We start from the raw sequence: 22,939 nt of genomic DNA on the forward strand, positions 1-22,939 counted from the left end.
CTCAAAACCTAAACACTAGTATACACAACAAAGTAAAAAGGAAAACATTGTAAAAAACAAAAAGAAAAGTGATGACAAGGCATGCACACAAGAAATTGTAAAAACAGTGAAAATTACCATTTGCATAGCCTTAAAAAAAAAATAAAGAAAAATGTCATCTTGCTGTATGATGTCAAAGGTTACAAGCTGTGTAAAATTCATGATAAAATTCATTAAAGGTATCAGCTGCTAGTTATCCAAAAAGAGCAGTCTTGCTGTGGTTAGAGTTTGCAGTAACATGGTATCATCTCCCTTTCCTAGAACTCTGTTTTTCCCTATCTATTCCCTATATTAAAACCCTAATTTAATTGCATTTCCCTTCATGCAAAACTCCTTATGCAAATTGAATGTCCCTCCCTACGATCAAAGCACACAGTGAAACCCTAATTCCCCATGGTAAAAGCATGATGAAGCTGCCACTGTCCTAAATGAATTGCTGTTACGAAAATTAGTTGGCAGTGATTATTAAAAAGGTTTCATTGTCCCCCTAAACCTAATTCCTAATATCCTCTCTTTTCCCTAATTCCCAAATTACCAATTCCCTCTCCCTTCCATTGTAACATAATCACAGCAATCCCCTCTCCCTTCCTCTTGCAATCAAATACCCTAACTCCCTGTTTCCCAAAGCATCAAATGGCCATTCCAAAAGTTATAAAAAACAGAGTATGCTCCTCAAGGACATGCAAAAGAAAAATGAAATGAGCTGCCTGTTACTTGTACATAAGTGATGCTGCCCTATCCCCCTATGCCCATGACATCCTCCCCTTCATCATGAAGATTTTCATTGTCCTTTCCCTTGATGCTTAAAAAACACAGTTTCCCTAAATAAAGTATTGATTTGCAAACGTTGAAAGATGGAATGACATGTTTAGCATTATGTGATGTTTTCCTTCAAAATTCCCTGCTTATATATATTTTTTCCCTTTCCTATATGTAAATTCCCTCCCCAACACGTCCCTCATGATGTTTCCCCTTGAAAACAGCATACTTCACAGCATTTTGCAGGCAGGGCAGCGGTCATTTTGACTTGTTTATTCCACCTTGCTCAATAACAACACCATGTCAACTACTGAGACTAATGAGCAAGGTGATGACCGATCATCATCTTCTGAGATTGAGACACAGCGGAGGCCTCGTAGGGGAGGCAAAGGTGGTCACCACAGAAGAGAAGAGCCCACATCATTGACAGAGTTGCAGGCTTGCCCATTGGCAGTGGCTTGTTTTCAGCACATGGCTTGTTATCAGTTTTGTGAGAGGCTGTCACACATTCAGCATCACAGAGAGTTGGCCCGGTTGTTTGTCCTACATCTCCATGACAGGCAGGTCACCCTTGCAGGGGTGAATTTTGTGTTTTCTCCAGAGGCTATCACAGAGGCTACCGGGATACCCAATGTGGGTGAGGTGTGGCCGAAGCACAAGTGGCTGGATCTAGTATACTATGAGCCATATGTCAGGCCTACACATGTGCGTAACTTGACAAGGAACTTTCCTATCAAGTTCCTCCGAGCAGAGTATGTAGATATCATGAGACTCATTATGCACTACTTCACATGCGAGGGGAGATTCTCACGGGTAGGTCCTGGTCATATCCGCATGCTAATGCACTTCACCAGAGTGAGGATGATGAACATCTCAGCATACTTATTTCACGACACTCAGAGGATGGTCTCTATCTTTCAGAGACAGACCCTAGTACAGCAACTTCGGAGCCTATGCCATCATGGTCTTATTCAGCTAGTAGTTTCCTATCAGCTGAGCCAGCAGGGCATTCCTTGGGCAGATTTTATCTCCCGAGAGTTTTTTACACAGCCACATCCAGAGCCAGAGGCAGTTCACGAGGAGGGAGGGCCATCACATCAGCCCGAGACCAGCATTCCGAGACACATGGCTTCTTCTCCTAGGGTCACATATCAGAGAGGTCATAGGACCTTATTTGCAGCAGCTCGACGAGTACTTTCTCCACAGCCGGTGGAAGGGGTCTCGTCATCATCTTCAGAGCAGCGAGTGTTATCTCCACACCAGGTGGAAGGGGCCTCGCTTTCTTCATCAGCACAGGCAGTACGAGAGGGCAAGCAGCCCATGGTTGAGAATGAGGCAGTTGGCGAGGCACATGATGATTTCATTGGTCGTGATGCCCGCTCTCCTCCTTCAGATTTTTATGAGATTATCAGGCAGAGAGAGGAGGAGAACCTCGTGTTGCAGCAAAAGCTCCAAATGGCTCAATGGACCATCACTTATCTAGAACAGCGCACCAAACAATTAGAAGAAGAAAAAGAACTTGATGAGCTATGGAGGATCCGCAATGATCGAACTTTGAACCGTAGGAGGCCCGGTGACCCATTGCCTGCTGATCGGGAGTCCATGCTTATCAGTGTGAATGCACACTTGGAGAGATTGTTGGAGAAGGCAAATCGTGACAAAGAGCTGCTACGCAACATGAAAACACACTATTGGGCAAGATTGCATGTTTGCAAGGCTAAAATGAAAATTCTCCAAAGGAAGCTGTCAGAGGCCCAGAAGAAGAAGAAAAGGACAAACCCACTCCGTATCTTGGCTGAGGCATCCCTCACTCATCATGGTACTGATCAGCCTTGATCTAGCATCAAAATCTGAAAATTTTGAGAATTTTGGAGCATTTTGCAAATTTTTGGTAAAATTACAGGTTTTTCCCGTGGAATGGTCTCACCCCGGGTGAGACCATTTTGGAGGACTACTCGGAATTTTGAAAACTTGGCATTTTTGGAAAGGGCATGCAAAGAGAAAAATTACCAATACTTGGGAGAAGCCTGATTTTGAGATTTGAGCCTCCAAAAGCTCAAAATACATCAAAAAAATGACTTTCTGCCCACTTTTTGAGTTGCAGAAAGTGACCTTGGGAGAAATGGTTTTTGAGGGGGGAAAACAACTCCAAATTCAGAAATTCCACTTGGGATGGAAAGTAGACAGACCAAGCTTTCCAATGAGCCATCTTGCACCTGATTTGGACTAGTGGAACCCACTCAAAAGTTGCTGCAAAGGGGCGCGACCATTTGAACAAGGGGCGCGACCATTCGAGCCAGCTTTGCCAGAATTGACCTTTTTTGTCAAAAAACACTGTTTTGACTATGGTTGACTATTTTTACTTGTAGATGATGGATAAATGTAATATTTTCATGGCACTTTGATAGATTTTATCTCTCTTTACCCTTCTAGAAGCTTCCTTGATGTAAAAAGTGAATAATTAATGCATGAATCAGTTAGCTAAGTAATAGAGGCAAGTTGTTGGACTGCCTATTATCTAGTGCTTAATTTAGAATTAGTTCAAACTGCCCCTAGGAAGCTGAGCTCGACCCCTAGAGGTGGGGAAAGGAGTTAGATGGTCTAGATGGTCTATATTATGCTCTCTCCTTCTCATTTTCATGGTTGGACTCTTGTGGGAGAAAGTTTTTATTGTGTATTGTACATCTATTTCTGCAATTTAAGGAAAGGAAGGCCAGGATTTTGCAGACATCATTGTGGATTCTTGTGGATTGATGTGTTGATGGTGTGTTCTCTACATGTTCTTGTAAGTTTGTTTATGTATTCCACATCTCTCTTTTGCTTCTAATTGGACAGATGAAGTGGTAAAGTTTGAATTCATGCTTTGACATGCTCAGCTTTTTAGTTTGTTCAATATTTATGTTTTCTACTATCTAGAGAGGATTCAAAATGGTTTTTTGCCCTCTTTAGCTCCTCCTCTATCATCCTTGATCATCCATCTCAGATTAAGGCATCAGCGCCCACTCCTACCTTGCCCCAAAGATCCCCCTGCAAAAACTGTGCTCAATCCCCGCACCCTGAATTGCACTCCCTCCAATTGCCACCAAAAACCCCAAAAATCATTAAATCAACCCCCCTATCAATTTACTAGCCTAAAATCTTTATTCTTAATTGGTCAACCTAATCATATTGAAAGATCTATCAAATCTGACCCGAGAGAGCCTTCTCATACGTCGTAGGGCTAGCTACGAGGTGAAATGGTTTGATGTAGCCTTGAAGGTTTACCTTCCTCAGCCTAGGGTGAAATCTCAAGCGCTAACAACTTGTTTCACCTACAAACATACACAAATTATCAGATTTAAAATCATGTGACCTTTTGGTCTCACTTGAAGTTTCAGTCTTCAAGTCCTCATCTTCACCTAGAACTTCACCCTGTTCTAGTTCACAAATCGAAACTTCCATTTCCAACTTAGCTTCTCTAAGTTCTTCCATTAGCCACTTCACTTGCTTTTTTTCTAGCCTTCTCTGTAACTTAGGCCACTTCACTACCTTTTTCCTCAAGACCCAACCTTGTCTCTAGCATTCCTCCAGTATCATCCTCAATACACTGAGTTGTTCTTCTAACTCAACAATCTCTTTGTCACGTTGCTCCTTACTCATTCTCTTCCCATTTGCTTTGGTATTTTCTTTCTTCAATTTTCTTCTGTTGTGTTCTTCCCCAGAACCTCCACTATGACTATTAGTAGTCATCTTCTTCACCATCTCTATGAGTTCTTCAATCACTCACTATGAGATGCATTAAAGCCTCTGCAACAACAAGTCCTCCCTGGTGCCACTTACCTCACCAAGATCCCCTTTGTGCTTGGTCTTTTGGTAAGCACTTGGTTCTCTGTCTCTGGAACCTCTTTGAGCACCTCTCTCTGCTCCTTCTAGGCTTCAACTCATCTGCACCTTTTAAGAACATAACTGTCATCTTTATCCAACCTCTGTTGGAATTCCTCAAGGTTCTACCACATTCTGCTTTCATTCAGAAACTTTTACCAACTTCTTTTATCCCTTAGCAATTCTACCCACATCCTCTGTGGAATTGCCTTTGTGAGCTGCAACAATACCTCTATAGTAACAAGTCTCCTTCTTGCTACATATGCCTCACTAAGCTTCTCTCCTTTGAGCTTAGTCTTTTGGCATCTCTCTAGTTCTTAACTCTGGAACCAATTGAGCACTCCTTGCTCTAGGTTGCTGCAATCTTCTCACCATCCTAGGCTACTACCTTCAAGATATCTGCATGATCATGTTCTACCATTCTCCTGCACTTTGAATGGATTGTTCTCTGTTTCTTGCATCTGTAAATTCCTCTACACTTTATCCCTGTGTTCATATTACTTGTCAGATTAAAATATGATCTCCTCTTGCCTGCATACACATCTTAAAACATAACTCTGTTCTAAATTTATCAAAGACCTTTTACATAGAATTTCCTTATTCTGCTCTGATACCAAAACCAGTGCTAGCCTAAGCTGACAATACCCACATTATGCAAATAAAATTGCATGTCAATGATCCAAAGAATTAATCACCTGTTCCATGGTGAAAACCCCCCTATAACCAAGGTTTAATTCTTTAAGTGGAAATATTGCATTTAGCTGTCCATGGTTATGACTTTGGGTTATTCTTCAACTCTGTAATTATCAACCATACCCCTTGGTTAAAACCCAAAATTAACCCCTAATATTTTAATCCGATTTATTTCTATTATAACCCTCGTATAATAGAAATTCACATAAAACATAGGTAAGCCTTACCTTTCTGCCAATCCACGGCCTTTGCTCATTTGTCGACACTCACCTTCACCATGTTCAACCTCCACCATCAACTTCCACTCCTTCAGATCAATGGCTATCACTTCGTATCACCAATTTTAACTCATCTTCCACAGATCTCAAAGAATTTAAACTTCTTTAATTAACCCATCGGGTTCGCTTGGCGTATTAACCTGCACACACTTCTCTGCATGATCACCATCCGAACACGAACCAATGAATGGTCCCGATCGCTAGAATTCAATGAGGGTTTAAGATCGTTGAATAAACCTTCATCATGTCTGCCTTTTCCTTCAACATTATCTCATTAATCTCCATCATTCATCTTACCATTCAATTCGACGTTTGTTGGCTTTCCTGATCAACAAAACTAATCAGTGATCCTCCACCGTTGATTAGAACCCATTTGATCCAACGGTTAACAGTGATATCGGACAGGAATCTTGTGCAATGTTTACTCACCCGATAAATTGGTTTTCTCTCTCCACCCAAGTGCTACGTGTCGGTTTATTAATGGAATAGCTTAGAATTCCAAAAGACCCCTTACCACTTTTTCTTCACCCGATAAACACCTACACAAATAAAACCACTTTTCTTCCTTGACTAATGATTGACTTAATATTTGTCGTTCATCTCTTTTACTTTATATTACGTGACTTAATCTTGGTCACCCATCACCTTCAACCTTGTTCGTTGATCTCGTAGATCCATCGGCTCCTGTGCATCATCACTTAATTTCTTTGTCCTTCTGTTTACTTCATTTTTACGTGGTTTCGATTTACTTCAGGGTTTAGGGTATTTAGTTGTCCTGCAATGCAACCACTCTTATACTTAACTCCACATACTTTAATCAGTGTCACTCCTGAATATCAACTATGATCCTTCAAATGGATTCAAGTGACCCAACATGGTCCTTCATCCTTGCTTCTTCTTTGTGTTCTACTCGAATTCCACTTGCATAAATATATTATGGAGAAACTCTAATTCACACACAATTTATCCTTCGACTACTCAATCCACACACAAAATTCAGGAATTAAATTCTATATATATATAACCAAATGATTACATAATGAGACTCTCTGCCTCTCTGGCCTGATTTTCTAATCAGCAGCTTATGTCTTCCTACATGCCCGTAGGCTTACAATAAAACCTATCTAACTCTCGACCTGACTAACTAACCAGCTAGCCCCTGACTATGCCTTTTAGGCTTACATTTATACAAAAGGATTCTACAACCAATTCCTAGTTTAGATCCATAACCTCCTGAAAAAAATCCTAATATCTCTTCCCTATCTCTAAGGATCCTCTAAAATCCACAAAATCATGAACTAACTACTAATCTAAGTTTTACAATTAATTCTCAAATCTCTAAATCTCTCAACTATCCTGATTCTCTCATGTTCTCCTACATTAGAGAACATTTACAAATATTCCTAACTATACTTAATTAAATCCTACTATCATTAAAATCACTCAAAAGCCTAAATAATTACATTAATTTAACACTTAAGAAACCAAGTTTCTTAAAATACAAGACCCCCTATGTCTACGAAAGTACAATGATATTTTTGAGCCAAATGCTCCTGCATCAAACTCCCAAGGTAGAAAACATTCATGATCTTCTGATCATGTGTCTTCATATGTTGATAAAAAAAACCTCCAGGGTCCCAAACTTTAGTTTGTAACTGTTTGAAATCTCTACACCATTGTTGTTGTTGTATGTCTATTGTCTTATGTTTCATCTTCCTCTCTTCAATCAGTTTTAAATTTTGATTCATCACACTTCCTCCTGTCATTTTCCTTAGCCTAGACTATTTCATTATCACCTGCCATAGTTCTTCAATATCCCTTTCCAACACATCCTTGGGCTGGTCCATACTCTGGCATTTTCTGCTATCTCTTTCTCTCTACTTCAGGTTGTTATTGCTATCCACTAACTTTGGTACATTCACATTCTACAACTCACTGCACATTGTCCATTCATATTTAAACTGTTGATTACTTTCCTCAACTTTTTCTACTTCAGATTTTGCTATTACTCTTGATATTGCTCCAGGTACTGTTGTAGATATTGCTTCCACCTAAGCTTCCTGAATATCCTTAAAGATATCTCCCTCTGTAGCATCTAATTCCTGCTCCTTGTCTGGATCAAAACATGTAATTATAAAACAATTGTTAAAATAAGAATCATAAGGCTTTTGTTCCTTTTCTTCCTTTGGCAACAATCCAGCTTGCTTCTCTAATTCTTCCTCTTCTGTCAGGACATTAGTATGCTAATTTGAATTCTCAAAAGAATTCACGCGACTGTCAGCTAGTCTCTCCCGCACATCATCTATTTCAATGATGTATTCATGTCCTTGTCCACTGTAGTGAACTTCTTCATTCTCATTTAGTTTTAATTTAACAACCTGAACACTTACTTTTTGGTTTTCTATCCTTTTCTCCAAAAGACTTAACTCATGCAATAAATTTTCCATCTCACTCGGAATTTCTCATAAAATCTCTGTACAATCCTCACTATCTTCTTCTTTGTCACGAGTATAAATTCTTGTTGACACTACTTCTTCATTCTTGATTAGAATAAAATTCTGATCCTCCATCTCTGTGATAGTTTTAGATGTCTTTCCATCACTCTCCTTTTCACCATTTAAGAAAATCAATTTCTTATTGTTCTTCCCAATAGAAAATTTCTTATCATAAGACATAATTGTCTCATCTCTATGGAAGATATTTCCTCCAATAAGTAAGGATTTTATGAACTCCTTCTACTATAATAACTCAAATTGATCTCCATTTGAAAGACAATCATCATCATACTTTGCTTGGAAACTTTCAGCTTCATTTGAGGCAGTTCCATAAGATGGTTTTTCTTCTGTAGTCCTTGCATTCACACACAACCTGTGAGTTGTAAAATGACAAGACCTCATGATCTCATTCGATGATTCAATCATCAAGTCCTCATGTTGTTCCAAGTCATTTTCATGACTCAGAAATATTTCAATTGTCTTCTCTTCAATCTCATCAAGTCCTCCACTTGATTGCTTGATATACTTCTCTACTTCTTCTTGCTTTTTGCCATCCCCATGAGTCCAACATCCTCTACTTCCAGTCCTTGCAATATGCTAAAAAATAAAACCTTTTCCAAACTGTGTATAAGTATTTACATGAGACCTATCTATCTCATCTTCTTTCAAAACAAAATTTAGATTTTTCCTTTCTTCTTCCTCCTTTATGTCAATATTAGAAAATTGTCCTTCTTCACATGTTTCACCTACAAACATACACAAATTATCAGATTTAAAATCATGTGACCTTTTGGTCTCACTTGAATGTTTTAGTCTTCATGTCCTCATCTTCACTTAGAACTTCACCCTATTCTGGTTCACAAATGGAAACTTCCATTTCCAGCTCAACTTCTCTAAGTTCTTCCATAAGCCACTTCACTTGCTTCTGTTGTAGCTTTCTCTGTAACTTAGGCCACATCATTGCATTTTTCCTCAAGACCCAACCTTGTCTCTGGCTTTCCTCTAGTATCATCCTCAATACACTGAGTTGTTCTTTTAACTCAACAATCTCCTTGTCATGCTCCTCTTAACTCATTCTCTTGCCATTTGCTTTTGTATTCTCTTTCTTCACTTTTCTTCTGCTGTGGTCTTCCCTAGAACCTTTACTATGACTATCAGTACTCGTCTTCTTCATCATCTCTACGAGTTCTTCATTCACTCATTATGAGCTGCATTAAAGCCTTTGCAACAACAAGTCCTCCTTGCTGCCACATACCTCACCAAGCTCCCCTCTATACTTGGTCTTTTGGCAAGCACTTGGTTTTCTGTCTCTGGAACTTCTTTGAGAACTTCTCTCTGCTCCTTCTAGGCTTCAAATCATCTGCAACTTTTAAGAAAACAATTGTCCTCTTTATCGAACCTGCGTTGGAATTCCTCAAGGTTCTGCCACATTCTACTTTCATTCAGAAACTTTTACCAGTTTCTTTTATCCCTTAGCAATTCAACCCACATCCTCTATGGAATTGCCTTTGTGAGATGCAACAATACCTCTGTAGTAACAAGTCTCCTTCTTGCTACATATGCCTCACTAAGCTTCTCTCCTTTGAGCTCAATCTTTTGGCATCTCTCTAGTTCTTTCCTCTGGAACCGATTAAGCACTCCTTGCTCTGGGTTGCTACAATCTTCTCACCTTCTTAGGCTGCTACCTTCAACATCATTGCATGATCTTGTTGTACCATTTTCCTGCACTTTGAATGGATTGTTATCTGTTTCTTGCATTTGTAAATTTGGCTGCACTTTATCCCTGTGTGCCTATTACTTGTCAAGTTAAAATCTGATCTCCTCTTCCCTGCATACACATCTTAAAACATAACTCTGTTCTAAATTTCTCAAAGACCTTTTACACAAAATTTCTTTATTGTGCTCTGATACAAAAAATGGTGCCAACCTAAGCTGACAATACCCACATTATGAAAATAAAATTTTGTGTCACTGGTCCCAGGAATTAATTGCTTGTTCCATGGTGAAAACCACCCTATACCCAAGGTTTAATTCTTTAAGGGGAAATATTTCATTTAGCTATCCATGGTTATGACTTTGGGCTATTCTTCAACTCCGCACTTATCAACCATACCCCTTGGTTAAAACCCAAACTTAACCCATAATATTTTAATTCGCTTTATTTCTATTATGACCTTCGTATAATAGAAATACACATAAAACACATGTAAGCCTTACCTTTGCACCAATCCATGGCCTTTGCTCATTCGCCGACACTCACCTTGACCACGTTCAGCCTCCACCGTCAATTTCCACTCCTTCAGATCAACGACTATCATGTCGTATCACCAATTTTAACTCTTCTTCCACAAATCTCAAAGAAGCTAAACTTATTTTAATTAACCCATCAGGTCCGCTCCGCGTATTAACCTCTGCACACTTCTCCATGCGATCACCATCCGATCACAAACCAATGAATGGTCCCAATCATCAGAATTCAACGAGGGTTTAAGATCATTGAATAAACCTTCATCATGTTCACCTTTTCCTTAAACATTATCGCATTAATCTCCGTCGTTGATCTTACCATTAAATCCGACATTTGTTGGCTTCCCTTATCAACAAAACTAATTGGTGATCCTACGTTGTTGATCAAAACCCATTTGATCCCACGGTTAACAACGATATCGGACAAGAATATTGCGGAATGTTTACTCACCTGATAAAGTGGTTTTCTCTCTCCACCCGAGTGCTACGTGTCGGTTTATTAATGGAATCACTTAGAATTCCAAAAGACCACTTACCACTTCTTCCTCACTTGATAAACAACTACACTGATAAAACCACTTTTCTTCCTTGACTAGCACTTGACTTAATATCCGTCATTCATCTCTTTTACTTTATATTACATGACCTAATCTTGGTCGCCCATCACCTTCAACCTCGTTCGTTGATCTCATAGATCTAATGGTTCCTCTACATCATCACTTCATTTCTTTGTCCTTCTATTTACTTCGTTTTTACGTGGTTTTGGTTTACTTAAGGGTTTAGGGTATTTAGTTGTCCTGCAACACTACCACTCTTGGAATTAACTTCACATACTTTAATCAGTGTCACTCGTGAATATCAACTATGATCCTTCAAATGGATTCAAGTGACCCAACATGATCCTTCATCCTTGCTTCTTCTCTGTGTTCTACTCGAATTCCACTTGCATACATTTATTATGCAGAAACTCTAATTCACACACAATCTATCCTTCGATTACTCAATCCACACTCACACAATTCAGGAATTAAATTCTTAGGTTTTTGTTGCTGTCCACTAACTTTGGTACCTTCACATTCTGGATCTCACTATACATTGTCCATTCATATTTAAACTACTAATTACTTTCCTCAACTTTTTCTACTTCAGCCTCTACTATTACTCTTGATATTGCTCCAGGTATTGCTGTAGATATTGCTTCCACCCAAGCTTCCTGAATATCCTTGAAGATATCTCCCTCTGCAACATCTAATTTCTGCTCCTTATCTGCAACAAAACCTATAATTATAAAACAATTGTTAAAATAAAAATCATAAGGCCTTCATGCCTTTTCTTCCTTTGGCAACAATTCAGCTTGCTTCTCTAATTCTTCCTCCTCTGTCAACACATTAGTGTGCTTATTTGAATTCTCAAAAGAATTCACAAGACCATCAGCTAGTCTCTCCTCCACATCATCTACTTCAATGATGTCTTCCTGTCCTTGTCCACTGTAGTGAACTTCTTCATTCTCATTCAATTCTAATTTTACAACCTGAACACTTACTTTTTGGTTTTCTAGCCTTTTCTCCAAAAGACTTAACTCATGTAATAAATTTTCCATCTCACTTGGAATTTCTCCTAAAAGCTCTATACAATCCTCACTATCTTCTTCTTTGTCACAAGTATAACTTCTTGTTGACACTACTTCCTCATTCTTGATTAGAATAAAATTCTGATCCTCCATCTTTGTGATAGTTTTAGATGTCTGTCCATCGCTCTCCCTTTCACCATTTAAGAAAATCAATTCCTCGTTGTTCTTACCAATAGAAAATTTCTTATCATAAGACATAACTGTCTCATATCTATGGAAGATATTTCCTCCAATAAGCAAGGAATTTATGAACTCCTTCTACTATAATAACTCAAATTGATCTTCATTTGAAAGACAATCATCATCATACTTTGCTTGGCAACTTTCAGCTTCATTCAAGGAAATTCCATATGATGGTTTGTCTTCTGCAATACTTGCATTCACACACAACTTGTGAGTTGTAAAACGACAAGACCTCATGATCTCATTTGATGATTCAATCATCAAGTCCTCCTGTTGTTCCAAGTCCTTTACGTGACTCGGAAATATTTCAATGGTTTCCTCTTTAATCTCATCAAGTCCTTCACCTGATTGCTTGATATCCTTCTCTACTTCTTCTTACTTTTGGCCATCCTTATGAGTCCAACTTCCTCTACTTTCAGTTCTTGTAATATGCTGAAAAGTAAAACCTTTTCCCAACTGTGTACATGCATTTACATGAGACTTATCTATCTCATGTTCTTTCATAACAAAATATAGATTTTTCCTTTCTTCTTCCTGCTTTATGTCAATATCAGCAAATTGTCCTTCTTCACATGTTTCACCTGCAAACATACACAAATTATCAGATTTAAAATCATGTGACCTTTTGGTCTAACTTGAAGTTTCAGTCTTCAAGTCCTCATCTTCAGCTAGAACTTCACCCTGTTCTGGTTCACAAATGGAAACATCCATTTCCAACTCAACTTGTCTAAGTTATTCCATCAGCCACTTCACTTGCTTCTATTGTAGCCTTCTCTGTAACTTAGGCCACTTCACTGCCATTTTCCTCAAGACCCAACCTTGTCTCTGGCTTTCCTCTAGTATCATCCTCAATACACTGAGTTGTTCTTTTAACTCAACAATCTCTTTTTCATGCTCCTCTTTACTCATTCTCTTGCCATTTTATTTGGTATTCTCTTTCTTCACTTTTCTTCTATTGTGGTCTTCCACAAAACCTCCATTATCATTGTTAATAGTCATCTTCTTCAACATCTCTATGAGTTCTTCACTCACTCACTATGAGCTACATTAGAGCCTTTGCAACAGTAAGTCCTCCCTGCTGCCACTTACCTCACCAAGCTCCACTCTCTACTTGGTCTTTTGGTAAGCACTTCGTTCTCTGTCTCTGGAACATCTTTGAGCACTTCTCTCTACTCCTTATAGGCTTCAACTCATCTGCACCTTTTAAGAACACAAGTGTTTGCTTTATCCAACATTTATTGGAATTCCTCAAGGTTCTTCCAGATTCTACTTTCATTTAGAAACTTATGCCAGCTTCTTTTATCCCTTAGCAATTCTACCCACATCCTCTATGCAATTGCCTTTTTGAGCTACAACAATATCTCTGTAGTAACAAGTCTCCTTCTTGCTACATATGCCTCACTAAGCTTCTTTCCTCTGAGCTCAGTCTTTTGTCATCTCTCTAGTTCTTTCCTCTGGAACCAATTGAGTAGTCCTTGCTCTAGGTTGCTGCAATCTTCTCATCTTCCTAGGCTGCTACCTTCAAGATCTCTGCATGATATTGTTCTACCATTCTCCTGCACTTTGAATGGATTGTTCTCTGTTTCTTCCATCTGTAAATTTGGCTGCACTTTATCCCTGTGTGCCTATTAATTTTCAGATTAAAATCTGACCTCCTCTTGCCTGCATACACATCTTAAAACATAACTTTGTTCTAAATTTCTCAAAGACCTTTTACTCAGAATTTTCTTGTTTTGCTCTAATACAAAAAATGGTGCCAGCCTAAGCTCACAATACCCACATTATGCAAATAAAATTGCATGTCACTGGTCCCAAGAATTAATCCCTTGTTCCATGGTGAAAATCCCCCTATAACCAAGGTTTAATTCTTTAAGCAAAAATATTTCATTTAGCTATCCACAAATAGGACTTTGGGTTATTCTTCAACTCTACGCTTATCAACCATACCCCTTGGTTAAAACCCAAACTTAACCCATAATATTTTAATCTGCTTTATTTCTATTTTAACCCTCGTATAATAGAAATACACATAAAACACATGTAAGCCTTACCTTTCCACCAATCCACAACCTTTTCTCATTTGCTGACACTCACCTTTACCACATTCAACCTCCACCATCAATTTCCACTCCTTCAGATCAACGATTATCACGTCATATCACCAATTTTAGCTCATCTTCCATGGATCTCAAAGAAGTTAAACTTCTTTTAATCAACCCATCGAGTCCATTCAGCGTATTAACCTGCGCACACTTCTCTGTGCAGTCACCATCCGTTCACAAACCAATGAATGATCCTGATCGCCAGAATTCAATGAGGGTTTAAGACCATTGAATAAGCCTTCATCGTGTCCACCTTTCCCTTAAACATTATCACGAATCTGTGATCCTCCACCATTGATCAAAACCCATTTGATCCAATGGTTAACAACGATATTGGATGAGAATCTTGTGTAATATTTACTCACCCGATAAAGTGGTTTTCTCTCTCCACTCGAGTGCTACATGTCAGTTGATTAATGGAATCATTTAGAATTCCAAAAGACCACTTACCACTTTTTCTTCACCTAATAAACAGTGACACTGATAAAACTGCTTTTCTTATTGGACTAATGCTTGACTTAATATATGTTGTTCATCTCTTTTACTTTATATTACATGACTTAATCTTGGTCACTCATCGCCTTCAACCTCGTTCGTTGATCTCATAGATCCAACATCTCCTGTGCATTGTCACTTCATTTCTTTTTCCTTCTATTTACTTCATTTTTACGTGGTTTTGGTTTACTTCAGGGTTTAGCATATTTAGTTTTCCTGCAACACAACCACTCTTGGACTTAACTCTGCATACTTTAATCAGTGTCACTCCCAAATATCAACTATGATACTTCAAATGGATTCAAGTGACCCAACACGATACTTCATCTTTGCTTCTTCTCTGTGTTCTACTCGAATTCCACCTGCATGCATATATTATGCAGAAACTCTAATTCACACACAATTTATCCTTTGATAACTCAATCCACACTCACACAATTCAAGAATTAAATTCTTTCTCTATATATAACCAAATGACTACATAATGAGACTCTCTGCCTCTCTGGCCTGATTTTTTAATCAACGGCTTCTGTTTTAATACGTGCCCATTGGCTTATAATGAAACCTATCTAACTCTCGACCTGACTGACTAACTAGCTAACCCCTGACTATTCCTTTTAGGATTACATTTATACAAAAGGATTCTACAACCAATTCCTGGCTTGGATCCATAACCTTCTCAACAAAATCTTAAAACCTCTTCCTTATCTCTAAGGATCCTCTCTAATCCACAAAATCATGAACTAACTCCTAATCTAAGTTTTACAATTAATTCTCAGATCTCTCAATCTCTCAACTATCGTGATTCGCTCATGTTCTCCTACATTCGATAACATTTACAAATATGCCTTACTATACTTAATCAAATCCTATTCTCATTTGAAAGCACTCAAAAGCCTAAATAATTACATTAATTTAACACTTAGGAAACCAACTTCCTTAAAATACAAAACCCCCTATGTCTACTAAAGTACAATGATCTTTCTAAGCCAAATTCTCCTACATCAATAACCTTTTCTATGGTTCCATCTCATTCTTACCCAACCCATACTAGCATTGTAAGTTTTTTTATAATTATTTAAAACTTCCAATTCTCCAAATTGAAATGATTATTTCTTTAGACATTTAGAGTGGTTACTATATATATATATATATATATATATATATATATATATATATATAGATAGATAGATAGATAGATAAGGTGAGAAGGATAATTATTATATCATGGCATTGGCATTTCAATTTTTTTCAAAAATCAATGCACTAATTTATGTCATATCTATGTTATGTCATTATATCGACATTATACATTCCTATTTTGTATAATGCTTGTTATTTACATCATAGTAGTGTTATAACCAAATATATGTTATAAATTAGGTCTATTATTTCTTAATCTTAGGACTATATGGGAATCCATGTTATATGTAACATAATATATATTGTTAGTATACTTACTATCACACATATTTGTGTTGCTTTTATTTCATGTTAGTCCACTTTAAGTTGAATTTCTTCCCAATGATAATATTTTTTTGTTGTATAAGCCCTACTTGAAAGTCCTCCATTACTATATCTTGCATCTATGGAATGGGATCTGCCACACAATTATAGATTAACTTTTAGTGACCACCATCAACACTTTCACAACATAATAAAACCTTTTCTGTATAGGTTGAGGGGAAAGAGGACCTAGAGAATTATAAAATACCATAAAAACTAATTATTTAATATTTATGTTTTACAAGTGACTTTGTTGTTTGTTCAATTACCTTCTATTCTAATAGTTTTAATTATTATTTTTTGTATTATCCATAAAACTCCATTTGTCATATTGACAGTTATTTGGCATTCTTCTTATATTATTAAGCCTGAGCTCAAAGGTGTCCTAGCCTTTATGTTTTCAATATAGCGAGTCCCCTTGCCCCACTTATTCTAGACTGTAACTCTCCTCCTCCTAATCTAGAGAGTCACCCTCCCCCTCCTAATCAAGAAAGTTCCCCTTACACATAGGGGGATTTTGAGACCTAAAATAGGCCTCCTAAGGAAAATAATAACATATTTGTTAAAATAACAAAACAAGAGTTATGAATTTTAGATAAAAATAAAGTAAACTACTTTTTTTATTGTGATTTAGGCTTCTCTCCTTATAGGTTTTCTAAAATGTCATTTGTAGAACTCATTGGATGTGGAATTTAATTTATTATCTAACGGTGTCTAAACATGAAATTTGAGAAAACCTATAAGGAAATAAGATGAAAATACAATTAAAAAAAATAATTTTCTTATTTTCCCTCCAAAATATTCTCCCCTCAGGATGACATTCTCACCTTCATTCCTACTAGTTATTTGAAACTTAATTTTGTTGGTAGTTTTTTTCTTTTGAGTCTCATTTTTAACCTTAAAATTCCCCTAATTCTTACTCTATTTACTCCATTCCCCCTCCCAATCTAGAAAGCCCCCCACCCCGCCCTTGCTATTCATCTTATCAATCACAAGGATGAATATGATGATATAAATAATGATTTCATACTTAAACCAACAATAATAACTTTTCTCATGGTAATGTTACTATTTTTGTTATTAACTACTCTTTCAATTTGTTCTTTTTCATGGTTCCACTTACGTTCAACTTTTCTATTTTTCCTTTCTAGTAGGAAGAGCGACATGAGAAAGTTTGAAATGTAAATCCAAGAAGACGTGTTGGAGAAAATTTATTGTAAAAGTGGTCTATAGCTAAAACGTGATAATGTCATAAATTCCCAATTTTACAAGATTTCCCAAGTCACTTTATTCTTATTTCATAACTTTAGTCAATAATACTAGCGTTATGACGGTTGTCATTTTCACCTAGATCACGAATCTATGGAACCCATAATAGTGTACGACATTAGGAAATCATTTGAAAAAAATACAAAGTTGGAAAGGTAGATTCTAAATTTATTATTAATGTTTATATTTTTTTTGTATCTTATTATTTTGATGTGATGATGCTCTTAGTTTATTATAATAAAATATATCATTAATATGTAACTGATGATGGGATTTCTATTGTTTGTGATAATACATAGGTGAACTTGGTGAATGGAGCTGAGGAACTACACATAGGATAGATATATATGCATTAGGAGCTCAACTTGCCACATAGAAAAAGAAAAGATATCCCTAGAATGCACATCATGTTACGTGATGTGCAATAATTAGATAGAATGTGGAGTGGTGTAAGGATATGGAAATGGGAAACATTGTCTCTAGAAAGAGACCTAGAGTCACAACTATCTTTAATGAGTTCAACAAGTTATCATGATTGTACTCTCATATACATATGAGGCATAAAAGGTTTAAAAGTCTATGACGGGAGAATGGGGACATGTGAATAGTACATTATTATTTCTTGTTATTATTTTATAGGCAGATTCTCAAACTGGCTTGTTGTGGAATACTTCCAAATAAGAACTATACTACTACTATTTGTACAATTTATACATGTAGTGCAAGATTTTGAAATTATTGTAATTTTTCTGTCTTTTTTGAAAATCTTATTTTCTTATTGTGGATGTTATAGTTTAGTTCAATTAATCTTGCATGTTTATGGAATATTTTAACCATATATAGTTATATTTGCTTTCACTGTTGTGATACTTGCAACATTTTCTTTATTTATTTCAACTGAAACTTTTCAATTTTCATAAATAACTTATATAGGTTCTCAGTAATGATGTATTCACATTTCAAGAAAGGGGAAGTTGATACATTTTTATTATCATATTAATATTAAGAAATCAAATGTTTGTGTATGTGTGTATTCATTCCAAGAGGCAATAAGAAAACTTGTTTGAGTGATGTCATAACCTATACTATATTTTATAGTATTCCACCAAAGCACTCCATTTTTATTCAATTTCCATCTAGGAAGCTACATAAAATGAGATCACTCAGATTCAAGAAAATATTTCAAGATTCAATGACTAAATTCAATGCCAAGCTTTCTATAATTGGAATTATTGAGAAACTCTTTGAAGAAGGGTCAACAATATCTACTAAAAGGTTAGTAGTTTACCTAGAAGTTGAACCAAGTAATCTAATAGTTAAAATAGAATATTAACATGAAATTCTAGCTCTAATCTTTGAGATCAAGAAGTAATTTATTATCTAACATTTATAGCATAAGTAGAGGAAAATGTAGAAGTAGTTTGCAATTAGTAGACCCAAGAATGGTAGATTTGGAGTTAATTGTTTGAGAAATACTAAAAACATATATAATTTAGTCTTATTCTTAAGTAGTCCAATACTTGGAATGAGTACAACATAGCCTATAATAACATAAGTAATAACATATATAGTAGCACAATGAATAGCATTAGTAGAACCATCAATAGAAAAAGAAAAGAAATAACTTGTTGGGTCAAATGCAATTCCATCACCTAGTGAAGAAGTGTGAGAGGTACTACTAGTTGTTTTATCATCTAGGTTATTAGTATTAGAGTTGGAAGCACCAATGTAAGCATCGCATGAAGCATGAAAATTAAAGATAAATATGAAGGATGAATGGGTCATAATTATAGGTCGAATAAGAGGTTGAGCTTCTAATGCATTTAGTTAATTAGAACTATTTGAGATTGAATTATTGACTATAATGATGTAATTGTTATCAAATACATTGAAATGGACATTATTGGTTCTTTTGTTATTACACTAGTTTGAGTTATAGTTTGTTTTAGCTTTATTCTTTGTATAAACAATTAAAATTGTTACAACTCATTTTCATGGTTATGTTAATGAAGTTATAGTTTTTTATTTATTTATATTGAAGTAGTAGTTACTCTAAATACATGTATAGTGACAATATCCACACTAGAAGAACAATTGTTGTGATTACTCATACTACTATTAGTAGTAGGATTTTTTCTATTTTTGGTTTTTCTACCTTCCCTACAACATCTATATTTAATAAGAATCAATAAAAATTTCTTCTAAACTAATTTGTTATGAACACTTGGGAGAAATATTCCAGTGAATTTTCATGGGGAGGTTAAAACCAAATATTGACAATGTCTAAACTAAGCAACTCCAAAATTTTAATTCGTTTAAAATCATAAGAATTTTTAGGAACCTTTAAGAGAAACATAATCCGATGAAATTTAATATTGATCTTAAAATGGAAATTCAAAAATAACTGCCATATTGTTGCTCCATAACTCGTTAACAAAATAGAAACTAAGAAAATTTAGAATTACTTTATAAGCTATAGGCGAGCAAGAAGAATATAAATAAAATGTAGGACTACATGCACTAAATTCCATTTTTTTATTGTTTTCTCATTTTTATTATTGCATCGAAATAATTATTATTTTTTTCTCTCATTTTTCTTAGTAGTCAAGTGTAGAATTGAAATGTATAAAATGAAATGAATAACATACAAAACAACTTGAAGAAACCCAATCTTTCATGTCTATGTGAGAAAGTGAGCTATGGTTGTTTTTCCCAAGTTTTATCTAGAAGATATGCATTAGTAGAGCTACAAATTATTTGTAATGTGTGTTTGTTGAGTGGTTCTCTTTATTGAATCAGATATGAAAATTGCTCAATTTTTTTATATTTGCGGTGGAAATTAGGATTTACTTTGATCTAATAAAAGCTTTTTCACAATGAATATGTCACAATGGAGAATAATACCTTTGACTAGGATAAATTATAGAATAATACCATGGGAAGAACCATGGGTTGTGAAAAACTAGCCCAAAAAATGTTATCAGTAAATTTACAATTTTATCTCAATTTTATTTTAATTATTGTTATTACATTTTAATTAAATATTATTTTGTTGCAATTAATGTCTCAAAATATAGAAGATTAATTTTAAATACGATACATTAGTGATGAATACAATTTTAAAAACCATGATTTGTGAACATTTCGAGCCCAAAAACGTCCATTGGTAAATTTACTATTATCTCAATTTTATTTTAATTTATTAAATTTTTTTTGTTCTTTTTCTCTTTATGTAATTTGACCAAGTCAAAATGTTCACATAACATAACATAACAACAAAACATCTCTTCCATATTGGGATATAGAGCACCTCTCAGCGTATTTTTGATACTTTTATAAATTTTCTCTCCATTTTCTTGGACTTCCCATTTCGATAATTACCCTCTTTACCTTTTCGCAATATATATTTTTTAGTCCATGTAGTGTGTCCATGGAAACATTATATTTTTCAAAAAATTTAATACAATATTTTCTATAAAAAAATATTTTTAATGAAAATATTCTGAATTGGATCATTATTATTATTTTAAGTTAAAAGAAAGATTAAAGAAGTATAAACATTTTTCTTTAAACAACTGATTAGAAAAATAAATAAACATATTACAAACAATATGTGTGCAGGACGTTATCCCCCCCCCCCCCCCCCCCCCCCCCCCATGTTCCTGTGACCCATACTCACACCCATGAAACTCCCCCTCCTAATTATTCCCACAACCACGTGGCCCATCGGCCACCATAGTAACGATGTCCATTGTATTTATGGCTAATGGAACTCATAGTTACGCGATTGGCTAGGGAGGATTAGGGTTATCCATGTGGGTCCCATTTGTGCAAGTGGGGGGGAGGGTGTGCGGGGTGTTTAGTGCAGTGACACCGACTAATTTTGTTGTTGTGGTGGCTACTTCGTCACATATTTATGGGAAGGATCAGGGAGGGAGGTGGGAAGAGGACACTTTTAGGGGCATGGGTGCGAGCTACATGCATGCAGGTTGGGAAGTTTTGCAGAGGGAGATGATTTCAAACATCGGTGTGGGCTATATATGCATTGATAAGCAGGGGGGGTGGCGTGCGAGGGGCTACATATGGATTGTGTTTATTAGTAATGTTTTCTTTCTTTGTTTACAATTTTTTTTATCATAACTTTTTACATTGTGTTTTCAATCATTTATATTTATTTTTATTTCTAATTTTATTTTATAATCTTAGTGTATTTTTCCTTTTCAATTTATTTGTTTTTAAATTATTTATATTTTAGCTTTGGGGTTTTATTTTTTATCTTTTAGTTTTAAATTCTTTTTCTCTATTTTTGTGTTCATTTTGTATTTTTTGGACTAATTTTTTTATCTTTGATTTTTTTTTTTTTTCTTTAATATTGGTTTTTCGAGAATCTTATTTTTTGTCCCTTTTGCAATTTTTCTCAAAACTCTATTTTGTTTTTCTTAAATATAATTGGATTATGTGTCTTATTATTTTTGAATTTGTTTAAAACACTCATTATAGTTTTTTGTTTTGTTTTTTCTTTAAAAGTAATCTAAAATATAGTTTAATAAATTACTTTATTTTCAAGTAATGAATTAAAATATTTTATTGGTTTTGTGTCTCTGATGGTACTAGTTGCTATGATTATGGTTTAAATAAGGCATTATTATCCATAAAAAGTATGTATCCTCATTTTGATTTTAGATTCCATAATATTCTTGAAATATGACATATACGATTGACATCAACTTTTTGACATTGCTCCTATCCATTAGATTTTTGGATATTTTAGAATTCGCAATTGAGTTATGATAAATGCTACTAGTAGCATAAATTCTCAATTTGAGATTCAATTTAGTGTTTCCATCTAGGTGTAAAGGTTGTGACTTTAGATATCTCAAAATTTTCGTCACCCTAAAAAAAGGGGTACTATTGGTAGTGCCAATTTTTTATTGAGGGTTGTTTTTAGTATTTCGCCCCTAAAAGTATGATATTTTTGGGCTATTATTTTTGTTTTGATGTCACTAATATTTTTAAGCTAGTAACTATGTTTGTCCATCATGTGTCAATCACGTTACCTCAATGACCTCACAGGCCTAATCATTACTAGAAATTATTGTCAAGGACTTTGGGGGTTATTTGGATATTTTTTTAAATTATGTTCCATCCTATGACCTTATTTTACATTTGCTCAAAGAGCTTAGCTATGGTTCATTACGTTTGCAAAGTCACTCCTCTCATGTATTATGACTTTGGTTTATCACATTTACAACCTTGGTTCCCTCACAGAGTTGGACATTGGTTTGTCCAATACACATCCTCACCACCTGATACATTATGGTTTTGGTACATTCCATTTACAACCTCACCTCTCCTACAGTGTTAGGATATGATCCTATTAGA

Source organism: Pinus tabuliformis, chromosome 6 (genome assembly GCF_031772625.1).
Source record: "Pinus tabuliformis cultivar Carrire ecotype Pingquan chromosome 6, CPIR1, whole genome shotgun sequence".
Taxonomy (NCBI): Eukaryota; Viridiplantae; Streptophyta; class Pinopsida; order Pinales; family Pinaceae; genus Pinus; species Pinus tabuliformis.